Below are 18,258 nucleotides of genomic sequence, written 5' to 3'. Positions count from 1 at the left end.
TCCCAGGACTGTCCAGGGAACTCAGAGCTGCTTTTTTTTTTTTTTTTTTTTTTTTTGTATTCTATGATGTGTTTCAAATCTCTTAAGCTGTAAATTTTAATGTGACAAGTGACATTAAATTGTTTGCTTGTGAAGATTCAACCCCCTTTTACTCACTCCCCATCCTTAATTGATGGATGTGTATCAGAAGGAACTCCTTAACACCCATAACTCTGGAATGAGGTCTTAAAAACCCAGAGTCTTTTAAAACTTTGCCCTAAATCTTACTAGATTCATGTTCTCTGGCATAATAGATTTAATTTGAGCATATTAGATTTTCAGTTGAACAGTATTCTGATAACCGGATTTCAAGAATTACTTGAATTCATGAAATCTTTGCAGAACGCTCTCTCTGTCTGGGATGTACTAGGTGACGTGGACACTGTGCTCCGCGGTCATGGCTGCAAAGATGAGTCAGAGGTGCCTGCTAACTATGACTAACACTTGAATGACCTGGGAACAAAGCAAGTGTAAAAATAAGCCTATAGATAGAGTTAAGGGGCTGTGACAATAATGTGTGGAGAGTAGTGTGTGGGCATGGAAGGAAGAGTTGTGCATTCCAGCAAAGGAAGAGGGGAAATGTGGGGGTTTGGAAAAAGCTTCAGAAAGCCGAGGGCGTCAGAATTTAGAGTGAATGCTTGTCAGCTAGGAGTGGGGGATACATGCAATGAAGAGGGGCCACTTGACATCAAAGAGCATTAACGATTTCGGGAAAATGAAATTGCCTACGTCGCTTTGGAACATAAAGTGCCCTTGGTAGGAGGAGAAGTGAGGCAAGAGATGAGGCTGACCACGGGCTCTCACAGCACTAGAATCCTGGTATCTTCTGTTTTAGTCTCATCTCTTCCTCTCTCAAACTCTGTGCTTCTAGTCTCTTCTCCTTGTACCTAGCAGTGTTCTGAAAGACTTTTTTCTTTTTATTTTAGCTGTAGAATTCGATTAACTTCTCTTTCATAATATTGCATACCAAAACTGTCATTCTTCAAATTTATTTTTACTGTTAGAATGAATGGGTAATGGTAATGTGTGATAGATAAGCAAAGTCTGACAGTCAATGCCATTATAATACATATAGCTACTTAAATTGTTAATCTATACATTTTTAAATTGGTTCTCAAATATAAAAATGCAGTGAAAATTGCTTCCACTTTTACATTGATTTTCACACCATCCAACTTTTTTCTTGACTATTATTATAAAGGCTTTTGGTAGATGAATTTCTTCAGTGACTGATTTTCAGTCATTAGGTAAGGCTTAATTTCACTGCTGCAGGGGAGGGCGCTGAGATCTGGGGCTGCTCAGCAGGCACCTCCAGCGCCGAGGGATATAGCGCAGGGGACTGTGGCCCCCAGCAGAGCCCCCCCACAGCAGCTGAAGAAGAGCAAGCATGCCCAGGGCCCCAGGAAGAGGAGGAGGAAGTGCAGGTACTGACCTCCCCTGCAAGCCCACCATGCCATGGGGAAGGTGGAGGAGTTTGTGTGAAAGGTCTGGGAGGGACGCTGGAGGGTCATCCCATATGACGTACTCCCTGACCGGCTAAAGGACAATGACTACTTGCTACATGGCCATAGAGCACCGCTGCCCTCCTTCTGGGCTTGCTTCAAGAGCATTTTCCACAGCCATACAGAAACTGGCAACATCTGGACCCATCTGCTTGGTTTTGTGCTCTTTCTCTTTTTGGGAATCTTGACCATGCTCAGACCGAACGTGTACTTCATGGTCCCTGTACAGGAGCGGGTGGTTTGGGGGATGTTCTTTTCGGGGGCAGTGCTCTGCCTCAGCTTCTCCTGGCTCTTTCACACCATCTGTTGTCATTCGGAGAAAGTCTCTCGGACATTTTTCCAAACTGGATTATTCAGAGATTGCTCTGCTGAGAATGGGGAGCTTTGTCCCCTGGCTCTATTACTCCTACTGCTCCCCACAGCCACGGCTCATCTACCTCTCCACCATCTGTGTCCTGGGCATCTCTGCCATCACTGTGGCACAGTGGGACTCGTTTGCCACTCCTAAGCACCGGCAGACAAGAGCAGGAGTGTTCCTGGGGCTTGGTGTGAGCGGTGCTGTGCCCGCCATCACTCTACTATCGCTGAGGGCTTTGTCAAGGCCACCACAGTGGGCCAGATGAGCTGGTTCTTCCTCATGGCTGTGATGTACATCAGTGGAGCTGGCTTTTATGCTGCTGGAATTCCTGAGTGCTTCTTTCTTGGAAAATTTCTTGGAAAATCCATTCTCATCAGATTTTCCATGCCCTGGTGGTGGCCGCAGCCTTTGTCCACTTCTACGGGGTCTCCAACCTTCAAGAATTCCGTTAGGACCTAGAGGGTGGCTGTACTGATGATTCCCTTCTCTGAGGGGTAGGGGAGGAAATTCCCGAGTGTTTTTAAAAATAATTTCTTTGTTGACCTGAGAGGAAAAAAATTTTCACTGCTGCAGATGTCCCCAGGTATTTGGGTCATGTTGTGAGAAACCATTAAAGTAGCATCTGTGGTTTCTCATTATATCACCTTAGATTAGAAAATTTTGATTTAGCTTATTTAAAATGACAGTTTTATTTATTTATTTATTTTATTTTTTTAAGATTTTATTTATTTATTTGACACAGAGAGCACAAGTAGGCAGAGTGACAGGCAGATGGAGAGGGAGAAACAGGCTCTCCGCTGAACAGGGAGCCGGATGTGGGGCTCAATCCCAGGACCCCAGGATCATGACCTGAGCCAAAAGCAGCCGCTTAACGGACTGAGCCACCCAGGCGCCCCGACGGTTTTATTTTTATAAATTTTATTGAAATATAAAATGCTTGTGGGAAAATACATGTTTTAAGTTTACATATCAATGATTTTTCAGGAAAAGACCACATCTGTGTAACCAGCTCTAGGGTCAAGAAACAGAATATAATCAGCAGCCCTGACACTTCCCTCATGCCCTTGTAGTTATCGTCCCCATCCCTGCCGTGGGTAGCTACTATTCTAACTTCTAATACTGTAGATGAGTTCTGTCAATATTTGAACTTATGTAAAGGGAATCATTACAGTATATTCTCTTTCTGGCTCTGACTTCTGTTGCTCAACATTTTGTGTGTGAATTTGATCCATATTGTGGAGTCTGCTTGTAGTTTGCTCATTCTCATTGCTGTATAGTATTCTATTGCATAAATCCACAATTTATTCATGCATCTACTGCAGATGAACAGTTTGGGCTGTTTTCATTTTTTTTTTTTTTTTTGTCAGTTTAAAGTGGTACCAAACTATTGGTAATTTGATTTTAACAGTAGTCCCTCTTCAAAGATGTGTGTTGTCTTTTACGTGAAAGTGTAAATCAAAATGTCCTAAGTCTTAACAAATGAGAGAAATTATGTGTTTCTATTACCTGGCACTATTGTTGATGGCAAAATAGCAAGGATTAGATATCTTGTAAAATTCTCCCTTCCCTCACTCCAAATCTATATTCCATTTTAAGCATTGCCAACCCTATGAAGATGGAGAAATGACTAAATCATGGGAATTACCACCATTCTGTAAATTAGGGAAAGACTGCTTTATCCATGTAGTGAAATTTGATCATTTAAATCAGGAATTGCTACTAGAACAGTGTAGATTGCAAACCTCCAAATCTGTGCTAAAAAGAGTTTAAATCCAGTCACCTTTCCACAGTGACAGGGATTTATGCAGGCAGGAATTTAGTTGGGAAAGAGAGTGCAGACATAGGACAGGTTTAGGGAAGGTCCTGAAAGCAGCAGTAATGTGGGAAGCAAGAAGCATCTATTTTTCAGAAGATCTTGGATGAAAGATAGGCCTGTTTTGTTTACTAGTCTATCCTTATTGTCTAGAACAGGCATGTAGTAGGCAATAAATACCTTGGGATGTGGAATGATGGGCAGCAAAGCCTTCTGCCGAAAATCAGTGGGTAAGTGCTGGCTACCCAGATACTTTGCATATGGGTAAAACCAAAGACTAAAATTGTAGTAATAGAGAAAGTGAAGCAAGAAATGCATTTCTCCCTCAGTGCAGAGAGCTGGATCTGTAGAATGAAGTTCAGTGTTCCCCTAATTGTGCTGATTCAGTACCATTACTAGTCCGGAGTGAAGAGAAATGACCTTCATGTGAATCTTTTTTCTAGCTCCCTGCTATTCACTTACCATTATGGAGAGAACCAGAGTCAGCCCATCTAGCAATATCGTAGCTGTGTCTAGAATCACAAAGCAGCACCTTCTCACATTTTTACTTGTGCTTGAGGTGGCCAGACTTTCAAAGCCTATGATGGCCCAGGAAATCTCTGTGTTCATAAACAAGTGGCATATAGCATTTGAAATATGTAATCTGGTGTTTTCTAATAAACCATATAGCAGGAATTTTTTTCTGGCATTTCAGACACTCTCAGGCATACTGGAACAATGACAATGGGAAATGAGAGTTTTAGAAATAGATATGTATAAATTGACACAGTGAAATGTAAAATAACGAAGAAGTTGATTAGTTGTGTCTCTGGAGCAAGTGGTGGGATTAGGGGTAGTGGTTCTTGCATCTATGAGTGAGGCCGATCAAAGGGGGAGCCGGGCTTCCGGGGAAGCACATAATAACTCCAGAGAATTAAAGGAGGGAACTGAAAATAGTATTTCTTGGTATGTGATTCTGAAAATGTATTCTTCATAACATGTGCAGGCACAGGAGAAAAAAATGTCAAAATAATCTGCTGTAGGAACCCTGTACTTGTTTTTCTTCCCTTGAGAAAGTGCTACTGCATTTGAATTGGCAGGATTTTAATGAAATAGCCGAGTGTAACCACTCAGATTTAAATCTGGCCTGGACTGTGGAGGAAATATGCTAGATCTCACTTGTATATAAAACTTTGTACAGAGAAGGTCAAGAATGAATGTTTCCTTTGGGATTAGTTTTGGGGAACTATTATCCCTTTGAAAATACTCCTTAATGACTAATGTTGTTTTCTGATTGGCAAAGTATAATTCAGAGGCCACAGGAATGACCGATATAACAGTTTTCCCACGTACATGGAACTGTAATTTTGTTTTAAAGGAAGTGAGCATGCTGGAGGCTTAGAAGTAGCATTTGCTAAAATTTCAGTAACACAAATGTGCCAGGACAATTCAATCATTAGAAATGATTTACTCAATCAATTTTTACTGAACAGAATTATCCTAATTTCAAGAATTTATTTTCTGGTGCTTTTCAGTAACTCTTTTTCTTCCCATCTTCTCTGGCTTCTGATGAGGCGCTGTCAGAGTGGCCCATCGGGGGAGTGAGCCAATTATGTCATGCAATGTCTTATTCCTGTTCATGCATTTCCAGGTTAGAGATTCATGTGCAAACTGAAGGGCTAGTGTTTTTTTTTTCCCTTCAGTCCTCTGATATTGGAATGGGGCAGGTGGGTTGTTAAAGAACAATGAACTTTGGGAATGAGGGTACAATTTGTAAATTTCTCAAGTGCATTTTTTATCCATTATCTCATCCATTGTTTTTGTCTCCCTTTGGCATTATGTCTTTTTGTTTTGTTGTGTTTTAATTAAGGTAAAATTGACATAACATTATATTAGTGTCAGGTGTACAACATAATGGTTTCATATTTGTATACATTGCAAAATGATCACCAGAGTTAAGTCTAGTTGACATCTGTTATCATACATAGTGACAAATTTTTTTCCTTATAATGAGGACTTTCAATATCCACTGTCCTAGTTACTTGCAAATATGCAACACAGTATTATTAACTACAGTTACTATACTGTACATTACGTTCCCAGCTTACTTATTTTACAATAGAAATTTGTACCTTTTTGATCTTTTTCACCCATTTTGCCCACCCCCAATCCCCACCTCAGGCAACCACCAACCTGTTTTCTATATCCATGAGCATATTTTTTGTTTGTTTTTTTAAATTCTGCATATAAGTGAAGTCATACAGTATTTATCTTTTTCTGTATGACTTATTTATTTAGCATAATGCCCTCAAAGTCTATCCATGTTGTCATAAATGACAAGACTTGATTCTTTTTATGGCTGAATAATATTTCATTACATACATACCCATCACATTTCCTTTATCTGTTCATCTATTGATGGACATTTAGGTTATTTCCATATCTTGGCTATTGTAAATAATACTGCAATGAATGTGGGGTGCATATACCTTTTTGAATTAGTGTTTTCATTTTCTTCAGATAAATACCCAGTAGTGGAATTGCTGGATCATATGGTAGTTCTGTTTTTTTGAGGAACCTTCATATTGTTTTCCATAGTGACTGTACCAATTTGCATTCCCATCAACAGTGCATGAGGGTTCCATTCTCTCTAACACTTATTTCTTGTCTTTTTGATGATAACCATTCCAATAGGTGTGAGATGATATCTCATTGTAGTTTTGATTTGCATTTCCCTGGTGATTAGTCATGTTGATTGAGCACCTTTTTGTGTATCTGTTGGCCATTGTGTGTCGTCTTTGGAAAATGTCTACTTAAATCCTCTGCCCGTTTTTAATCAGATTGTTTTTGTTATTGAGCTGTATGAGTTCTTGATAGATTTGGTGCATGAATCCCTTTTCAGATATTTGATTTGCAAATCTTTTCTCCCATTCAGTATGTTTCCTTTTCATTCTGTAGGTGGTTTCCTTTGCTCTGCAGAAGCTTTTTAGTTTGATGTAGTCCCATGTGTTTATTTTTGCTTTTGTTTTTTGTACTTTGGTGTCAAATCCAAAAAAGTCTTTGCCCGGATTTGGGTCAAGGAGCTTATTGCCTCATAGGTTTTATGGTTTCAGATCTTGCATTCATGTCTTTAAGTCTGTTCTTATTTTTAATGCTTCTCTAAGAGGTAGGTTGGGAAAGGGAAAGGATGTGTTATTTGCATGAATTTTGTTACCTGAATACATTGTGTTTTAAAGGATGAGATGAGGCTCGTGAGAAAGCAGTTTGTTTACTATTTAAATGCCTTTATATTTTATAAATAATACTTTTTGATTATTTATGGTCTGTGGTTATTCATAATATCTTTGTTCTAATGATATTCAATGACAAATTCACTGATTTATCCACTGTCTCATCAGAACTGGGGAAAAACTTGGATTGGCTGTTGTGATGAGTTGACTTTAAGACTCTGTTTATTATTATTATTATTATTGCTGCCCAGTATATATATTTTTAAAAATTAATTTAAAAAAGTAATAGCAGTTTTAGGTTTAGGTTTACAGAAAAATTGAACAAAAAGTACAGAGAGTTCCCATATATTAGTTGCTCTCCTTGCTCTCCCCCAGCTGTTTCCCCTATTAGTAACATCTTGCATTGGTGTGGTACATTCGTTACAATTGATGAGTGAATATTAATACATCATTCAGTTAATACTGAAGTTAATAACAACAACTCTGTGTTGTACAGTTCAGAGAAGTTCTTTTTTGTTTGTTTGTTTGTTTGGAGGGAGGGAGAGAGAGGACGAGCTGGAGGGAGGGGCAGGAGAAGGAGAGAGAATCTTAAGCAGGCTCCACGCCCAATGTGGAGCCACCACAGGGTTTGATCTCACAACTTTGAGATTGTGACCTGAGCTGAAATCAGGAGTTGGACACTAAACCCACTGAGTCACCCAGGCGCCTGTCTGTGAGTTTTGATAAATGTATAATATCAGGTATCCACCATTATTGTGTCATACAGAATAGTTTTACTGCCGTAAAAATCTTTTGTGCTTTAACTAATTCATCTCTCCAGCTCCCACCCTCCTCCCACTGAACCCCTGGCAGCCACTGACTATTTTACCATCTATATAGTTTTGCCTTTTCTAGAATATCAGATTGTTAGAATTATATACTATGTAGCCTTTTCAGATTGGCTTCTTTCACTTAAGAATTTACATTTAGGTTTCTTCAATGTCTTTTTGTGGCTTATTAAGAGCTCATTTCTTTTTACTGTGGATAATAGTCCATTGTAAGGAGGTACCACAGTTTATCCACTGTCCTATTGAAGCACATCTTGATTGTTCCCAGTTTTTGGCTATTCTAGTCTTTTGATGCCAATAGCCACACTCTTCCCCTGTGGTAGGTTAAAAGATGTCCCTCCAAAGATATGCAGGTTCTAATTTCTGGATCTTGTGAATGTTACCTTATGGCAAAAAAGGACTTTGCTCATGGGAATAAATTAAGGATCTTGAGCTGGCAGTTTAGCCTGGATTATCCTAAATGCAGTCACATGTATCCTTATAAGAAGGAGGCAAGGGAAGATTTAATAAGAGAAGGTGCTGTGACAGCAGAGGCAGAGATTGCAGTGTGGTGATTATGAGCCCAGGAATGCCGGCAAGCCATCAGAAACTGGGAGAGGCAGGGACCGATTCTCTCCAGCGAGAGTGTGACTCCGCCTAGATCTTGCTTTCAGCCCATTGAAACTGATGTTGGACTTCTGGCCTCCAGAACTGTGAGAGAATGGATTCATGTTGTGTTAACCCACCCCATCTGTGGTGATTTGTTACAGCAGCTGCAGGGAAGGACTACTCTGCCTGTGCCACATTGGAGTCAGTCTGGTGAACATGACTTAAGGTACTCGGCTGAAGCAGTTGGATATTCCCCACTATCCAACCCCTCCCCAAACATGAATTATGGGCAGAGGCAAAAAGGTCTAAGGGTAGCTGGAGTTGATTCATCCTAGCAGGTGACTGTTGGTTCTTTCCTGCTGCTGTGACTCTTAAGCTGCCTAGCTTCTGATTTTTTTCTGAGACTGGTTCTTCAACTTTTGCCTTGATCCTATGAGTATATCCATATTCTTATACAACAGATTCACTTATTACTGTAGGCAGAGTTGTTTTCTGTATTTTTTTTTTAAATTCTATATAGTTGCTTAGAAATACTGCTCTTAATTTTCTTGTTTCCATCAGTTACCATCTAATGTTCCTCTGCTCTTAATTTTCTTGTTTCCATGAGTTACCATCTAATGTTCCTCTCAACTTTGGAAATTCAAAATGAGAGTTTAGTTGTTGCTACTGAGTTGCTTTCCTAAGCAGATGAGAACCCCTAGGGCATTCTTAATCACATGAATACATGAGGGCCCCTAGAATGAAAGGGGTGGGTAAAATAACTTTTTGGTTGTGATATGAGATATCAGTAGGATTTTTCTCTTTAATAATAATAATAGAAGATTTACAAAAACAATAGACAGCTGGGAATGGGAAATGATAAAAGGTAGAATAAACACTACAAAATTATAGAATTCATTTTTATCAGTTTTAGTTTAGACCGTAAGAGTATATCTGTAGTGAAGCAATAATAGCACACAGAACTCAGCTCGTATTCCTTTTTTCTAAAGGTCATTTTAACAAATATCAGGCTATGCCAGTTTCTGAAGCACTGAACAAATAGAGACTTTGGACATGACCCTAGCACAGAGCATGATGCACAGCAGATTATCAATTGAATGAATGATTGAATGATGAGCAAACATGAATCTAGTGAGCAGGTGAAGCAGAAAGGTGAAGGTTCATTTCTTTAGAATGAGATCATTCCTAAGATATCACCTGATGTAAACTCCTTTAGGAAATTTGTGAGCCATCATCATTCATTTTATTGATCTGAAAGTGGTAGAAAAAAATAGAGAGAAAATAAGTAGAAAATTATTTCCAGCCTTATCTTATGAAAGCAAAACAGTGAGGTGAAATCTTTCCTCTTTGTAGCACCACGAAACAATGGTGACCTGCTTATGTAATCTACAAAGGAAGTGTTTGTTTATGTAACCCCTTAGCTATGCCTTTAACGTTCAGAAGGGTGAAAAAATTTAGTTCATTACTGAAAACTCTCACTATTAAATAATCAGGCACATCAGGGGGAAGCAGGGAATGGTGTGAGACAGTTCTTCTGTTTCTTTCCTAGCTACATAGCCATTCCCACCACAGGTGGGGGCTGCTTTCTCCTCCCCGCCACCACCAGGAGCCCTGGGTGTTTTCATCCACCTGCCCACCCTGCCCTGTATGCACACACACTCGTACAGTTCTGCTTCTTCATCCTCTCAAGCTTTGGTTGGAGCCGTCAGTTGTTCAGTTCATCTTGGTTTTTCCCCGGCACATCTGGGATGAGGGTGCTTCAGATGTGACAGGTAGAAGGGGAGAACAAAGAAAGACAGTTTTCTGCTCCAGCTTCAAGGTAACCTACGAGGGAAGTAAGCTGTTCCTCTGCTAACACAAACGATCCCTCAGCACACACCCTGGTGCTTTATTATGCTTGAATGTGCCTTTGTCTGCCTTTGTTGATTTACTGAGGTCTGCTAAGGTTGCTCAATTTTTAGCATAATGCTTGTGCTGTCATGCTAAAAATTCTCTGTTGCTTTCTTCTGCCTTACATCTGTTTATCATTCTAGCAAGACAGGCTTTTGTAGAAGGGAGAGTAGACAGCGACAGATGTGCTATGGTTTGGGCATGGCAAAAGACCAATTTACTCACAATATTTCTTGGTTCCTTTACTTCCTATTTTTCTATTAGTTTTTTCCCTGAATGTTGTTTTAAAGAAGACATGCGTTAAGGCTATCACAGACTGATTTACATGATTACTTCCCTGTCAGATAAGAGAGCCTTCTGGGTTTGAGACACAGAGGCGCTTGTTTGGATAGGGGAGAATGAGAATATGGAGGGAAAATTAAAGAGTCCCTGTGGAAGTGCCCAGAAAAGTCACATCCAGGCAGGATGCCACAGTTATTTCTGTGGCAACCAGGGGACCACCTGTGGTCATGGGCAGAAGGCAAGGAGGGCCAGCCCTGCTTATAATTAGAGGGACTGACAAGTTTCAGGGGACTGACAGTTCCTTGCAAAGGAATTGCTAAAAGTGACAGTGTTTTTAACTTTCTATTTGAAAATGATTTCAAACTTACAAATGGATAGTATTTTAAGAAGGCGTGTGTTTTGGTAAAATTAGTGAAAGTCGCAGGGAATAAGAGGTTGCAGAGACATTAAGATGAATTCCTGTTTCTTATGCCCTAGGTAGATGGGTGCTGAGGAGTAAGGCCCAGGGGTTATGGGGAACTGAGCTGCTTTCTCTTGCGCTGCTCTTGGCTTCCTATGCTTCCCCTTTCTTTCTCTTACTTGCCTTCCTTCATCTTCTCCTGCTTCTCCCCACCTTTACTCCTTTTCTTTTTCCTATCCTTCCCTTCTGTTTTTTGATCCTATTGAAAATTTGCTCAGCTATATGAGCCTCAGTTTTTTAGACTGTAAAATGAGAAAAAAATGTCCGCTTTACAGTGTTTAAGGAGGATTAATACAGGTAAAGTGGGATACTATGTGGTGTTCCTGGTTGAATGCCTAGAACAGAACACAGGTTCAATAATTATTTCCCTTTCCTTTCTGAGTCTCATTATTTTTGTTCATAAACTGCTAATTAATAATAACTATCTTTTTCTGTCGTGGTTATATACCTAACAGAAACGCCAGATACAGCACAAAAAAATAAAACAAAAACCTCTCACTATTCCAAAGCTACAGAAATGAATAATTCTGGGTTGTACAAAACTTCTGGAGACATCCTACAGAGATACAAAGAAAATGCTCTATCTTAACCTAGAAGGAAGTAAACATGAACCTGGAAATATACATGGTAACTATGTTTCAAGATGACTTGAAAATGTCCTGGTGATGATAAAGACAGTGATATCAAGATCAAATTGATCTTTAAAGTCAGTACAATTCCAGTCCTAACCCCAATAGGAATTCTAAAATTTATGTGAAATAGCAAAGGTCCAAAAATAGCAAGACACCTCTAAAGAACCAAGGCAGGGCTACTTGCCCTACCAGGTATGGTGTTTTATTTACAAGTATGGCCGTTAAGATGGTGTAGTGTAGACACAAGGATAGACAAACTAATGAATGGGTGTGGGGAGAAGATGGCAGGGGAGTAGAAAGGCCAGAAGCAGACCTATCATCTATGGAAATTCAATGTATGCAGAACACTGGAGAGATTACCCATAATATTTGGAAAATTGGTTATCTCTACAAAAAGTTTTGATTGATTTTCTACATCTTGCAATACACAATAACAACTTTCAAGTAGAGCAAAACTAAAATATAAAAGGTGAGATGGTACAACTTTTAGAAGGCCATATAAGGAGAATATCTGTGGGACTTCAGGGTAGGAGGAATTTCTTAACAAAGCATATAAAAATGCAGTCTAAAAAGGAAATAATTGATAAATTTAGTTATGTTAAAACTAGGAGTATCTGTTTATCAAAATATACCCATAAACAGGGACACCAGGGTGACTCAGTCGATTAAGCAACCGACTTGATTTCTGCTCAGGTCATGATCTCAAGGTCATGTGATAGAACCCCTCACTAGGTTCCACACTCAGCCCAGAGCCTGCTTGAGATTTTTTGTCTCCCTCTCCCTCTGCCCCTCCCCCTGCTCATGGACTCTCTCTCTCTCTCTAAATAAATACATAGATAAAATCTTAAAAAATTACCATAAACTGAATAAAAAGCAATTCCTACAATGGGAAAAGATATGTACAACACATAAAACCATCAAAGGATATTTAGAATATATATTTGCAAGAAAAACCCTCGCAAGAGACATGTACAGACATTTCACAGAGGAGAAAACACAAATAATCATATGAAAAGATGTTAGTTTTGCTAATAACAAAGGATATGAAATATAATGAAGTTGTATGCCTGCCATTTTGTCCTTATCATGTTAGCTAAAGAGTCCAACCATTTCAAGTGGGATGACTTTTGGAGGCAACAGTAACACTCACATTCTGCTGATAGCATGGTAGACTAATGCTTTGGAAGAAATGGGCATTATCTAATGGACTGGAACAAATGCATGCTCTATGACCCAGGTATTTAATTTCTAGATGTATACTCTATACGAGCATGTGTACCAGGAGGCATAAACAATGGTGTCCATAGCAGCATTGTATATAATCGTGAATATGGCCATATCCACAGCTACATGGATAAATCTCAAAGCTGATACTGATTAAAGTAGGCAAGACATTTATACAGATTTTTTTTCTGGAAAAATGTCTAGTCAAGTCCTCTGCCCATTTTTTAAGTTGGTTGTTCTTTTGATATTAAGTTGTGTAAGTTCTTTATATATTTTGGATATTAATCCCTTATCAGATGTATGATTTGCAAATATCTTCTTTCATTCAGCAAGTTCTTTTCTCATTTTGTTGCTTGTTTCTTTCTTTTTTTTTTTTTTTTAAGATTTTATTTATTTATTTGACAGAGAGAACAAGAGAGCACAAACAGCGGGAACAGTAGAGGAAGAGGGAGAAGCAGATGCAGGGCTCGATCCCAGGACTCTGGGATCATGACCTGAGCTGAAGGCAGATACTTAACCATCTGAGCCACCCAGGTGCCCCTTGTTGCTTGTTTCTTTTGCTGTGTAAAAGCTTTTTTAGTTTGATGTAATTCCATTTGTTTATTTTAGCTTTTGTTGGCCGTATGTGATGAGATTAGTCCAAAAAAAAAAAAATTGCTAAGGCTGATGTCTATTTTCTTCTAGTAGTTTTATGGTTTTACATTCAAGCCTTTAATCCATTTTGAATTTATTGTTGTGTATGGTATAAGATCATAGTCTAGTTTCATTCTTTTGCATGTAGTTGTCCAGTTTTCCCAATATTGTTTATTGAGGAGATTGTCTTTTCCCTTTGTCATAGATTAATTGACCATATGTACATGGGTTTATTTCTGGGGAGAAAAGGGAGCCCTTGTACACCATTGGTGGGAATGTAAATTGGAGTAACCACTATGGAAAACAGTATGGAGTTTCCTCAAAAAATTAAAAACAGAACTACCATATAATCCAGCAATTCCACAACTGGATATTTATACAAAGAAAATAAAAACATCATTTGAAGAGATATATGCACCCCTATGTTCATTGCAGCATTATTTTTAATAGCCAAGATATGGAAGCAGCCTAAGGGCCCATCCATAGATGAATGGATAAAGAAGATGTGTGTACACACACACACACACACACACACACACACAGGAATATTACTCAGCCAGAAAAAAAGAACAAAATCTTGCCATTTGTGACAACATGGATGAATCTAGAGGGTACTATGCTAGGTGAAATAAATCATTCAGAGAAAGACAAGTGCCATATGATTTCACTTATATGTGGAATCTAAAACACAAAACAAAACAGAACAGAGTCATAGATACAGGAAACAAACTGTTGGTTACCAGAGTGGGGAGCAGTTGGGGGTAGTGAAATAGGTGAAGCGGATTAAAAGGTATAAACTTACAGTTATAAAATGAATAAGTCATATAGGGAATATAGCAATAATATTGTAATAACTATATGGTGACAGATGGTAACTGCACTTATGGTGGGGAACATTTCATAATGTATGAAAATGTGGAATCACTATGATGTACACCTAAAACTAACAGGATGTTGAAAGTCAATTATACTTTAATGAAAATTATACAGTATTTTATTTATCGATAGATATACATGTAGTGTATACAGTAAAGCAAGGATATGATTGATATATAACTGTTCCCTCTGGCAGGGAAGGATGGGGAGATAATTGGGAAGGGAGTACAGGAGGGTTCTGGGATACTTACAATGTCTTCTTTTTTTATTTTAGGTAGTGTGTCCATGAGTGTTGTTTAATTATAATTCTTTACTCTGTATATATATCTTATATGCTTTATATATACATATACAAACACATGTATATGGATATATATTTCACATACACAAAGCCTGAAACAGTGCTTGGTACAGAAAAGTTACTTAATAAACGTTAGTTTTCCTTTTCTCTCTCTCTACCTTCTGTCACATGACTATGACCTGATTAAATCCTTTGAGCTTAAGTAGGTGATTCAATAACAAGGCTAGACCACTGTCAGTTATTCATTAGACTGTTCAAAGGAGACAACATCTCAGTGCCATTATTTAGGCAAATGCGACAGATGGAGCCAGTCTGGCTGAGTCCGGGATTGCTGTTGAAGGGGCTTGGCAAAACCTTGGTGATAATAGCTACAGCCAGCTGCCTTGTACCAAATTCTGGCTGAGGCAGTAATAGGAGCAGATTTATCTGTGAAATTACTGTCATGCATGTGTGTACAGATTATTTTATCTCAAGATATTTCAGTTGCAAAGCAATTGGCAAATTTAAACTTCGTATTTAGATCTATGTTCCATATTTTATAACACCATTGATGTTATTATTTAATGATACCTTGATGGGCCAGTCTACTTTTTTCACTTCCTGGAACCCTTCTCTTTGTCTCAGAGATGACTCAGAGATGTATTTGTTATCAATTTTTGAAAATTTAGCAAGCAAACTACTGTAACATTTCCTCTTTGAAAACATGTGTCACCATTAAACAAATCTTGCTCTTTAACATTTTTTTTTAAATTGGAATAACTTGAATAATCATATTTGCTTTTTACCTTTGTAAGCTAAATGTTGCTGTCTTAAGTACTCTGCCTGTGTAGGTCATTAAAGACTGTTACTTTGTCTTGAGTAGGTGGCCAATTTCACACATCAAGATAGTACTTGGTGGTTTTTTCAATGTTTAAATATAGTAAATACAGTGATATATAATAATAGTCTATTATTATCCTATTTATCTCAGAAGTGAACAGAGATAGGCCAGAAGAATGAATATGGGCTTGGCTGCTGTGACCCTGACAATAAATTAGCAGAAATATAGTAGCAGAAAAAAATCCACAAGTTTATTTTTTGATTTGAGTTGGTATGGCTGCCCTGCTTTTAAAGTAGCAAAGATCTCATCTCCTTCCACTTTGTTGGTCCCACTATCTATAGGATATGGTCCAAGATGGTTCATCACCATATCTCCATTTCCAGCAGAGGGAAGGGGAGAAAGAGCATACTCCTTTCTCTTAAGGTCATACCATGGAAGTTGTATTCATTTCTACTCATATATCATTGACCAAAACTTAGTCACATGGTTACATCTAGTTCTATGACAATTAGAGGAGGACAAATGGCTACTGAGGATAACTTGATCTCTCTGCCAAGGGAAGTCCCAGGACTTAAAATTAATGGCAGTTTAACTTCCTATGTCATTTTATCTCCTTTCATATTTTCCCATCTTAGAGGAAGTTCCTGTAGAGTACTGTTTTATGCTTTTTACTGCAAAAGTCCCAAATCCCAGGCAACTCAAAATTGTAGTCTTTGCTCCTGTTCCCCCAACCTTCCTGCTCAAGATAGGGAGTTGATCAACTAGGAATATCGATTTAATTTTTAGTGATTTCTTTGACATTTATCAGATGTTTCTTTTTTTTGGTAATGTTATCTTACTTGCAACAGCAATGGCTAGGACACGCAAAAATATTGGGTCATCCTTTGCAAGCATTTTAAACAGAAGATTTAATAATTAAATTCTTTCTTAGAAAATGCCTTGGCTTGACATTTTCTTTATTGCAATACTCATAATTGAAGAACTTTCAGAAGTGATCTTCAGACTTCAAACAGTATTATATGTGCATGGAGTGAAATGTTTTTCACCCTTTTATAAAATTAATCCCCTTCTTTTAATGTCATTTGAATACTAATGATGTCATGTAGAATGACACAGCCATTAGATACTGTTCATCCTAGTTTCTATGCCGTGCCCTCTCCTGTAAAAATGTTACTTCAAATTTTCCTGATTCAGAATTTTCATTTTAGTCAGAGAATTAATCAGCCAATAGTTAACTAATATGTACTTATCAATACAAAGGCACTGTGGGGATTCTTGCCAGGTAAAGTAAAAAGTGTGAGTCAACCCTCAACTTTGTTTTAATTATTTTTGTTTATATAATGTTTAATAGTTTACAAAACATTTTTACCTAACTTATTTTAGTGGGTTCTTTTTTTTTAAGATTTTATTTATTTATTTATTTATTTATTTATTTATTTGACAGACAGAGTGAGAGAGGGAACACAAGCAGTGGGAGTGAGAGAGGGAGAAGCAGGCTTCCTGCGGAGCATGGAGCCCGATGTGGGGCTCGATCCCAGGAACCTGGGATCATGACCTGAGCTGAAGGCAGACGCTTAACGACTGAGCCACCCAGGCGCCCCCCTTAGTGGGTTCTTATTAAAGGGATTTAGGGCATACATAAGTGATTAGCAGAGTGCCTGAGAGATTAATTTTATTTAAAACAGAAACTAAATAATAATTTTCACATTTTAAAGGTGAGGAAATTGAAGTTCAGAGAGGTTAAGTGACTTGCTCCAAAGCACATAGATAAGGGTTAGGTCAAGGCTTACTGCCACGTGCTTCTGATTCCAGGCCTGGTGTTCTTGAAACTTACCTTGCTGCAGTTTAAAAGATGTGGATATTAGGGTATAGATAATATCCAAATAGATTATCGAGTCAGCACATTTTCAGGGTTGGTCTGTTAAATAACTCAAGCTCAAGTATGATGTTAGGATTTAATCAGAGCCCTGACTTTTTTATTTTATTTTTTATTTTAATTCCGGTATAGTCAACATACAGTGTTATATTAGATGGACACTTGGGCTGCTTCCATAATTTGGCTATTATAAATAATTCTGCAACAAGCATAGGGGTGCATATATCTTTTCGAATTAGTGTTTTTGTATTCTTTGGGTAAATACCCATTAGTAGAATTACTGGATCATATAATTTTTTTTTAAAGATTTTATTTATTTATTTGACAGAGAGAGAGATAGTGAGAGCAGGAACACAAGCAGGGAGAGTGGGAGAGGGAGAAGCAGGCTCCCCGCTGAGCAGGGAGCCCGATGTGGGGCTCGATCCCAGGACCCTGGGATCATGACCTGAGCCGAAGGCAGACGCTTAATGACTGAGCCACCCAGATGCCCTGGATCATGTAATTTTAAAAATTTTTTTTGAGGAACCTCCATACTGTTTTCCACAGTGGCTGCACCAGTTTGCATTCCCACCAATAGTGCAAGAGGGTTCCTTTTTCTTCACATCCTCCCAACACTTCTGGTTCCTTGTGTTTTTGATTTTAGTTATTCTGACAGGTGTGACGTGATATCTCATTGTAGTTTTGATTTGCATTTCCATAATGGTTAGTGATGCTGAGCATCTTTTTATGTGTCTTTGGCCATCTATATGCCTTCTTTGGAAAAATGTCTGTTCATGTCTTCTGCCCATTTTTAATTGAATTGTTATTTTTGGTGTTGAGTTGTATAAGTTCTTTATATGTTTTGGATACCAACACTTTATCAGATATGTCATTTGCAAATATCATCTCTTATTCAGTAGGTTGTGTTTTAGTTTTGTTGAATGTCTTC

At 38.3% G+C, this 18,258-nt stretch overlaps 1 pseudogene; it reads left to right on the top strand.

The window, feature by feature from the left end:
* Positions 1–436: 436 nt before the first annotated feature.
* LOC118540145 (adiponectin receptor protein 1 pseudogene) lies at positions 437–2,390 on the top strand (annotated as a pseudogene).
* Positions 2,391–18,258: the final 15,868 nt, after the last annotated feature.

This window comes from Halichoerus grypus, chromosome 3 (genome assembly GCF_964656455.1).
Source record: "Halichoerus grypus chromosome 3, mHalGry1.hap1.1, whole genome shotgun sequence".
Lineage (NCBI taxonomy): Eukaryota > Metazoa > Chordata > Mammalia > Carnivora > Phocidae > Halichoerus > Halichoerus grypus.
The sequence above is the reverse complement of the archived record's forward strand: the minus strand, read 5'-3'. Positions and strand labels throughout refer to the sequence as shown.